Source organism: Oratosquilla oratoria, chromosome 27 (genome assembly GCF_046742065.1).
Source record: "Oratosquilla oratoria isolate Oo_2021 chromosome 27, ASM4674206v1, whole genome shotgun sequence".
Classification (NCBI taxonomy): Eukaryota; Metazoa; Arthropoda; class Malacostraca; order Stomatopoda; family Squillidae; genus Oratosquilla; species Oratosquilla oratoria.
The window spans coordinates 38,140,227-38,150,033 of record NC_134803.1 but is presented as its reverse complement, the minus strand read 5'-3'; the positions used below and the strand labels follow the sequence as shown (position 1 = coordinate 38,150,033).

Genomic DNA, 9,807 nt, shown 5'->3' with positions numbered 1-9,807 from the left:
TAATAATAATAACAATAATAATAATAACAATAATGATAATAATAATAATAATAACAATAATAATAATAATAATAATAATAATAATAACAATAATAATAATAATAATAATAATAATAATAATAATAATAATAATAATAATAATAATAATAATAATAATAATAATAATAACAATAATAATAACAATAATAATAATAATAATAATAATAATAACAATAATAATAATAATAATAATAATAATAATAATAATAATAATAATAATAATAATGATAATAATTATAATAATAATTGCCTCGATTTTCACAAACTGGAGACGCGTAGCCTTATATCAACCATCAACGGCCCTCAGACATTTCCTGTGTTGCATTGGTGTGGGTTTGTTCATATGTCACCGGATAGAGAACCATTCGCCGGTTCTTCTTGTGTAAACAAAGAAAATTATATCGATAGATGAATATATATATATATATATATATATATATATATATATATATGTGTGTGTGTATATATATATATATATATATATATATAAATAATTGGTTGAATAAATTGATAAACATACAAATATATAAATAAGTAAATAATTATATAAATGGATAAGTTAATGAATAAATGAATAGATAAATAAATAAATATATGAATAGATAAATAAATGGATGTGTAATTAGAAAAACATGTAAATAAATAGATAAATGAATAAATAGACAACTAAATAAATAATAGATATATAACTGAATGAATAAATAAGTGAATACATGCATCAATAAATCAACTAACTAGCTAACTAAATTAACAACTAAGTAAGTGACTAAGTGACCAAATCTGTGAATCCGAAACGTGAGGGTTGGCACCCTTCCTTCCCCTACCCAAAGGGATGGGTGTGGATTGCCACATCATCAATCATCAAGAGGGAATATGCCGAGGGGGGGGGGGCGTCGCTTCACTCACACGCCGACATCAATCCCCCGAGGTTCCTCCGAGGAAGCTCCAATAGAGTTACCCTTCTCATTCCATTCAGTTCTTGACACGATTGGTCGATTTGTTCTAGCCATGGGTTCTATGGGCGCCCTCTTCGTCTCTTCCATCGAGGGTTATCTCTTGTGGAGAGAACTTTTGTGAGTAGGACCGACATCAGGAGAATGTGCTACGGACTAGGTGTTGACCTTCACGAATGACGCTGACGACAGGCAGTCATTGGTTGAATACAGAGTTATTGCATCCATATCCGATGGTTTCCCAAAAGTACTCGGTGCCAGAAACGTCAAAACGCCTCTCTGAATCTGTTTTCAGTATCCACGTCTAACAACCGTACAGAAAGACACGAACCACAAGTGAATTGAAGACACAGATCTTTGCCCAACGTATAATCAACAATACCATGGGCCACGCTAATCTTTTGAAAAACCTCTTGATAGGTTGGTCCGTATCATTTAACCCATTCAACTCCGATGACAAGATGTCTTGTCATTTGGTCAAATAAAACAAAAAATCATAATAAAACAACAAAATGTTTGATGATCAAACAGCACCAGAAAAATATGACGTCATCAGTCCTCCTCTCGAGGAGGACTGATGACGTCATATTTTTCTGGTGCTGTTTGATCATCAAACATTTTGTTGTTTTATTATGATTTTTTGTTTTATTTGACCAAATGACAAGACATCTTGTCATCGGAGTTGAATGGGTTAATAACCTTCCAGACACCTGGACATTGGTCTTGGTTCATGAGGCCTGGAATACCCCCCCCCCCACCGTCCTGTGCAATGACTCGAGGGCCGCAATCAATTCCTCTAATGACTTCGCAGGAACTACAGTATCATCGAAGACAAGGTCGGCGACCTTAGTGTTGCCAGTGGATGCTCCATACTGGCAGTGATCGACAACTCTGGTCATGTGAGTGTTGAGAAGTGTCGAGGTGAGTACGCACCCCTGCCTCACTCGTGGATTAACAGGGGAGAAGCCGGAGACGCCTCCTCCATACTTCACAGCATCAGACATCGAGTCAATAATCCTTGAAGGAATCACACAGATCCGTACGAGATCCTAGAGCACCTCACGATACAGTGAATCAAACGTCCTCTTGAAATCAACATAGGCTGCAAGCAGCCCTTGCTGAAACTCACGCCGGCGATACACAAGAACACGAAGTGTCAAGTTCCGTTCAGTTGTTGACCTACCAGGAGTGAACCTCAGGGCAGGCAGTCGATATGAATAAAAAAGTCGTCAATCGCTCGGAAGGCGTTCTTGAACTGACGAAGCTATTAATCTGCAGAAAGAATTCTGCAGCCAATCATTAGTCAGCAAAAGTCAGCCAACATACATGTGCCTTAGTAATGAGATGGATGCACTTAGCATCAACAAGAAATAACCAGAATAAAGTCTAAGGCTGTCAGCAAACAGAAGATGATGATGACGACGACAATGGTGATGATAATGATGATGATGACGACGACGACGATGATGATGATGATGATGATGAAGACTACGACGGCATCAGTCAATGGACAAGGATGTCGTTTATCAAAAGTAAGACGTCAGCCATCAAAGGGAATGTCAGCCATCAAAAATAAAAAATGTGACAATGTTATCCCTAACGAGAACAAACTACAAAGTCAGCCCTGACAGGGATGACGTCAGTTTATGGCGTCAGTCTCAACAAATGACGTCATACCCTGCATGGGTTCCGTCAGCGACAGTAGGTATGACATCATATCTAAAGCTGCTGTCAGCCAGCAGATAAGAATACTTGGCCCTGACGACGGAAACGTCAGCCCGCTTGTCACCCAGTGCGTCGTTTTCCTGACGCGACGTGAGGCGACGTGACGTCAGGCGAGACGAAGCGAGTTGCATATACATGATGATCTGACCTCTTGGCCTTGTGGAAAAGGCGACGCCCTTGTTGCCAGCAAGAGCGCAAGCTGCAAAAAGCAACGCTCGATGGGATGTAACCTATCCAAGGGTGCGGGCGGTACAACCAGAGATCGAACAGTCGATAGTTCCAGGTGGGAATGGACTGCCTTTGGTCACTTTGCTACCGGAAATAAATAAATGACTTGCTTTAAAATATATATATATATATATATATATATATATATATATATATATATATTATATAATTTTTATACATATTTTTACATATATAATTTATATATATATATATATATATATATATATATATATGTATAGGATATATATATATATAATTTATATATGTATATATATATATATATATATATATATATATGTACACTAGGTGTGGAAGGGAGCTAATCGAAATGGACCTAAACCTCTTCGCTACCCATTTATACAGTTTAACCTTGTTTTATTTGCTCACCAGATTTATGCCTGCTTTACCTAACCCTTCTCACAGTCAGAGAGAATATGTTTTAATGTCGGGATATCATCACTGCTTTTTATGTGATCTAAGGATCTGTTAAACCAACATAAGTTAGTGCAATCCCTGAGTACTAGAGATGAGGGGCGTTGGGTGTTGCTATGCCAACAAAGCTACATAATGTAACCAACCAAGGCCCTCAGGGGGATTTAGGTATGTACATCCGCCACGCCAAAACCCCACAAGTAACAAATTTTACCCACCCAGTTTTTCATTATACAAAATTCATTTGTCTTTGTGTGCCATTTTTTAAATCTAATCTAGAAAACTACCTAACTATAGATTCAATACTACGTGGTAAAGATATCACACACTCAACAAAAATGAAATCATATTGACTTTGTGGAAAATGTAGCGTGGGTCAAAGCGTTTGCTCGTATCTCTACATCGGACTTTCAATAAACCTGTCAGTCGTCCTGATATGTGGTCCAAAACGAATACAAGGTACCAGGAAAATGAATAAAATAGTATATGTATGTATGTATATGTATGTATGTATGTACGTATGTACGTATGTATGTATATATGTATGTATGTATGTATGTATGTATGTATGTATGTATGTATGTATGTATGTATGTATGTATGTATGTATGTATGTATGAGTACATAATGGGAAAGTAAACAATTAATTATTGACCGGATAAAAGACACAGACAGATAGACATAGATATAGATAGTAGAGGTAGAGATATTGAGATCGAGATAGATAGGAGGAAGAGATAGAGATAGAGACATAGAAATAGAGATAGATAGATATATAGAAACAGAGTTAGAGGGAGGGAGGGAGGGAGAGAGGGAGAGAGAGAAAAAGGGAGTGGAGGGGTTACAATATACCAGTAAAGATTTTTTCCTTCAAATCCTGAAGCGCGCCTCCTCCTAGCTGCTGTCTACAGGAAACAGTTTCTTCCTTCTTGGTTGTGTATACCAATCAGAAGGAGAACGATGAGGTGGAGGAGGAGCAGGAGGAGGATTTGGAGGAGGAGGGGGAGAAAGAGGAGGAAGAGGAGGAGAAAGGGGAGGAAGAGGAGAAGGAAAAGGAGCAGGAGGATTTTTACTTTTTCCATTATGAGACTTTCCTTTTATTTCATTTTTTTTATTCTTTCTGTTTATTTGGATACCACCAGACTATTTCATTCATCTTTGTGGCACACCACCCTCGGCAGCAAAGACGCTAACGAAAGAAGTTAGCGCAATAAACTTTTGTAACAAGGAGAACGAGTATGCAAGGCAGAAAGATATACTATTTCAAGCGACAATATTCGTGTATTGCGAGTGTCGGAATTTGGGAGAGTAAGAGTGTAGGAGTTTGTTTCTTTGAAGAAGGGCTTCCATGGGTCCGGAGTCTGACCAGGAGATTGTCCCTTATGGAAAATCCCCCACCATAAGACTCCGATAAACCAACACGTCGTCTGTGTGTGTCTGCGTGATGTTGTGGTATATTTTGTCCTCAATGACAATACATTCTTGATGGGGTACGTCAAGACAGATAGGAATAAAGTTTTAAATATTCTTGACCCCCTTAATTGTTGTTTTGTTTCATAAGTGTGGATCTACAGCGTACAGTGGGACTTGGAAAGGTAGTTAGGATGTGAAAGGCAACTAGAAATGTTGCGTTATCGCGTGTGTTCACCAGCGAGTCGACTCAGAGGTATCGGAAAGCGTCGACTTCGATTCCTCAGCGTGGAACAGTCTCGCCAGGGTAACTTCCAACCAGGAAGGGTGAGTGGGAGAACGCGTCGTCTAGGCCTTGTGAAACAATGACTTAATGTCAATGAAGTAAAAGTGTATCAACGACGGATAGTACTGATGTAGAAGATAATATAATTTCTGGTAACGGCAGAGGGGCAGAACGCAAGTTGCGTTGGAGATTTTAACAGGTTAGTAAGTAGTTATCTTTAGTTATCTCTGTTTCCATTTATCCTCTGCTCACTTCATCCACATTGGTAGGGGTGGGGGATCTAATTATGACGAATAAAACATTCTGTAGTTATCTACATATTCAAAGCAAAATGTATGCAGCGTCTTATCCCGCTCATGGGCCAATTCAATCGTCGTTAAAGCTTTACTCTGTTTCAACTTCAAAATTAAGAAAATTGGAATTATGACAACGAACACATCCGGCTGACTGGCTGGCTGGAACTGTTTTCGACCATAAATGAGTCTAATTTTTCTCAGAATTGCCACTGAAGCAGAGTACTGGCACCAACTCGTCAGGTTCCATCTAGATGTTCTCCATCTGAGGGACAGATGGTTGTTATCGTCAGTTTTGTTTCCAGTATATACAGTGTGTGCGTGCGTGTGTGTGTGTGTGTGTGTGTGTGTGTGTGTGTGTGTGTGTGTGTGTGTGTGTGTGTGTGTGTGTTCACCTTGGTCTTTGGATCACGTGCTGGACTCGTGGCCGACAGCTATTTCCCTCCCGGAAGAGAGCTCAGAGCTCGTATATGACCGATCTATGGGTAATGCTGTGACCTTACAAGCACACACACACCCAACTCCCCGCCCACGAGAGTTGAAATAACGACTCGAAGCGCAGCGATACTGAAATTATTTCAGCCTTGGACAGGATTCGAACCCGGACCGCCGTAGTGTGTGTTAGTGTGTGTGTGTGTGTGTGTGTGTGTGTGTGTGTGTGTGTGTGTGTGTGTGTGTGTGTGTGTGTGTGTGTGTGTGTGTGTGTGTGTGTGTGTGTGTGTGTGTGTGTGTGTGTGTGTGTGTGTTTGCCTAGTTGTATCTTACGGGAAAGGGAGATACGCTCGTGGTGTCCCGTCTCTGTATCTCGCAATATCTAATTTGTGAGTGTGTGTGTGTGTGTGTGTGTGTGTGTGTGTGTGTGTGTGTGTGTGTGTACGTGTGTGTGCCTGTGTGTGTGTGTTTGTATGTATATCTGCTTTTGATAATATCTCAATTTCTGAACTCTACTCATGTTCTACTGCGTTTTAGCATCGAAGTCACCCAACATACATTTACTCTTTCCTGATCCATTACCTAACTCCCATTGTTACAAGAGTCAATTCCATCGTCTGAGCTCTGTGAAATTGGAGCATAAACCCAAATTATTTTTAGAGCGTATCTTTTACACTTCTTGGTGACAACCCAAGCTACCCTATCTGATGCAGTCTGAATTTCACCAGGTCACCTACAATCTCTCGTTAGATTGGTATTTTACTATACTAGATTTTTCCTTCTTTATTTTGTAGATGCACAAACTTTTCTTCCTCCTTTCAGAACTTGCTCATTCACAAAATATCCCAGCTGATGTTCTCCAATTCTTCCGTCAAGCTCTCCAGTTTATAGTCTTCTTCGAGGGTTCTCACGTTGCACGTGTAGATATCCATCTTATTCATGTTGTAATATCCAAAACTTGAATATGCTGAAACAGTGCTTAGTGATGATTTATCTGTGGGACAATGCTCGTAAACAAACAAGACAATGCGGTTAGACCTCTAAGTAACCATGATCCAAGCGGAACATCCATGGCAGCATTGGATGCACTCTTCACGGTTAACTGGGAGTTTTAGGTAATATAATCTCACTTCCCTGCCACAATGCTGTTAGTGAGCTACATTTTTTATGTCACCTCATTTAATATAGTCGGTTGAGTCCTGTGTATTTAGTCCAGAGGTTCGCGTCATCAATATGACGATTTACTATATACCTATAAAGAATCTTCCTGTTCACCACCAGGGGTGTGACAGTCAGCAGTGGGTTCTACGACTGTTGGTGCGTGCGAGCTGAACTTTGTCTCTTTTTTCGTACAAGACCTATTCGTTATAGGTGACTGGAGAAATTCTCGTCACTATTGATCGACATCGCTCTTGTAGTTATGAAGATACTCAAGCTTATCCATCAACGCTAAGGTGTCAGCTTTCGGATAGGAATTCCCATTTTTAGTAAGTAGTAATTACTCGATTATCTTCACCATTTGTCATCACCGGGATAGGTGTCCTCCTTTCACTGACACCTTTCCTATTGCAGGTCCAGTCGCTATAATTGGTACCTTACTGGCTGATGTTGCATTACTATTTAGTGTCATTACTGACTAGTGCTCTTACTATCTGGCCCTGGTACATCCGGTTGATAGTATTTTGGCAATCCCATAATGCCTCATCCCCATCCGCCCATCCATCTATCCACCCACCTGCTGTTTCGGCGCCTCAGCAGGATAATGACACGTGAATTTCGAAGCAGAAACGATTCTTAGAGAGTGGGGTGGGGGTGGAAAGGCGGAGTTGTTGGGGTCGGATGGAGTAGGTTGGGGATTGGGGGAGATATGAGGGAGGTTGGGAAGGTGCACAATTCCCCCTTCCCCCCAAATCCCCTGTTCCTGTTTACCCAACCTAAAAGCCAACCTCCATTAAACGGTTCTCTTCCTTGTTCCACCCCATAACTACAAAAATGCGACACCACTTCTCTTACATTATAAATGAACAGAAACAAAACGAACAGTGTCACCTTTCGTACCGGGTGGCACTTTACCTTCTATTCCTGTTGTCGCCAGGTGATTTTATTTATTTCAGCGGTGACCTCCCCCCTCCCTCGGTTGCTGAACCCTCCTCTTCCTTTCCTACAGTTCTGATACCCGTACGGACCAGAGTCACGAAGTTTCTTTATGGGGAACTCGTCCCCCTTAAAAAAAACAATGCTGGTCAATTTCAACTTCTATCCCTCTTCTCTCTATTGCTCTTCTTAAACCTCTCTTTTACCACCTCTACAACTCGTACTCGTCGGTGGGACATTGTCTACAAGGCTAGAAGCGATGGTTACTTCTGGTGAAACGCTGACAGTCTTCTGTTTGTAGCCAGGAAATTTTATTCATTTCAGTGACATCCCCTTAGTCGTGTAAGGACTAAAGATATAGTTAACCAAACCCTTCCGCTCTCTCTCAAGCTTTATCCAATACTGCTTCTGTCTCTAGGGACAAAGAAATAATATTAATATATTCGGTATAACGATGCTATTGCAGCTCTAGCTATCCCGGAGAGCCCCAGAAGAACTCCAGCACTTCCCGTACAGAACGACCGCCAGTCGTCACCGCAAAATCCGGCGACTGGACGCAGCCAAGCCCGGCGAACGGCTGACACAGCCGTCAGCCAACCTTGTCTGTTGTCGCCAGCGGAACCGGGCTGACAGTGATGCAGGTATGCAGGTCTGTGGCGATTATTCGTGTATGGTACCAAATACAGGTATACTGGATAGTTTGATTGCGATAACATAGTCCCCCTTTGAAGATTACCTGTAACTGCTACTTGCTTCGGCATGCCGAGCACCTAGGGCCAAGGTGACGACTTCAGCTGTAGTTACGTACCTCATGGCATGTTTCTCAATACACTGCAATAATACCATCATGTTTTCTTTTTTCCTGGACCTTAGATTTTCGTTACAAGGCCTGGCGTAGGTGCATTTTTTTGGGGGTACCTAAGAACAGAATTAACATATTAAAAAAGAAAAGCTTTGGTCAATGTTTTACCTGAAATTGTTTCTACATGGTGGCTGGTATCATCGAGGAATTACACAGTAAACATCACTACTGAACGATATCTATGTTTCACGCGTTTAAACAAAATAATAATAACGGTTGAACAAGCACCGTCAACGCAAATAACGTTTGTCGCGAATGAAGCGACGTGACGTCACTTCCCGCTGCGAGAACCGATCACCCCCAGCGACAAGCGCACTGTACAGTTCTGCATCCGCCACACACACACTCTTTCCTCACACTGTCGCCTGTAACACCGCCTCTGCTTGTCGCCTACCCCCACCCACCCACACCCACCTCCTCCCCCCTCGTCATTACCGATACGCACCTTGCCCCCCTTCTCCTCCCCCACCTTTCCCTCTCCCTCCTCCTCCTTTTCCCTCACCTTCACCTTCCACCCCCACCATCGTCTTTACCGATGTACACTCAGCTATTAACTCGAATAGTCTATGACGTCGACGGTATTTCCAGCCCGAAGGGATTTGATCCCTTTTGACAACGTCGTCGTGATTTGCCCTGTTGCCCTCAGACTTAAAACACATACAACACGCATGCGCAGCGGCCTACCCTTGTAGCTGTTACAGGTTAGGCCAAAGCGTTATGCTCGGTATAATACCTGTGCGTTTTGTCTCCATAGTGAGTGATCATAATACTTCAATCACGTTTTGAAAGATTAACGGAGAGAAAGTAGTAAAAGCCTTGCACATATATAACACTCTAACATATTTGTGTCAACAAATACACCCATGTTCCATGCAACATTAGTATTCTAGCATTGTATCGGTTATAAGTGTTGGCTATTGTACACGAGGGGCATCCTTGCAATATCCCTTCCCCACCCTTCTCTCTTTCACACACGCATACATACACATGACTGAATAGCCTTTTTGCAGGCAGCCACGCGCAGACTCAAGCACGCTGCACGCACCCCTGGAC

At 41.4% G+C, this 9,807-nt stretch overlaps 1 protein-coding gene across 1 annotated transcript in view; it reads right to left on the bottom strand.

The window, feature by feature from the left end:
* The window catches only part of LOC143039972 (uncharacterized), a 37,761-nt gene extending 28,656 nt beyond the window's left edge, over positions 1-9,105 (bottom strand). The window contains exon 1 of the mRNA XM_076210468.1: positions 8,863-9,105. The gene's annotated coding sequence lies outside the window, so the exon portion shown is untranslated. The remainder of the gene's footprint in view (positions 1-8,862) is intronic.
* Positions 9,106-9,807: the final 702 nt, after the last annotated feature.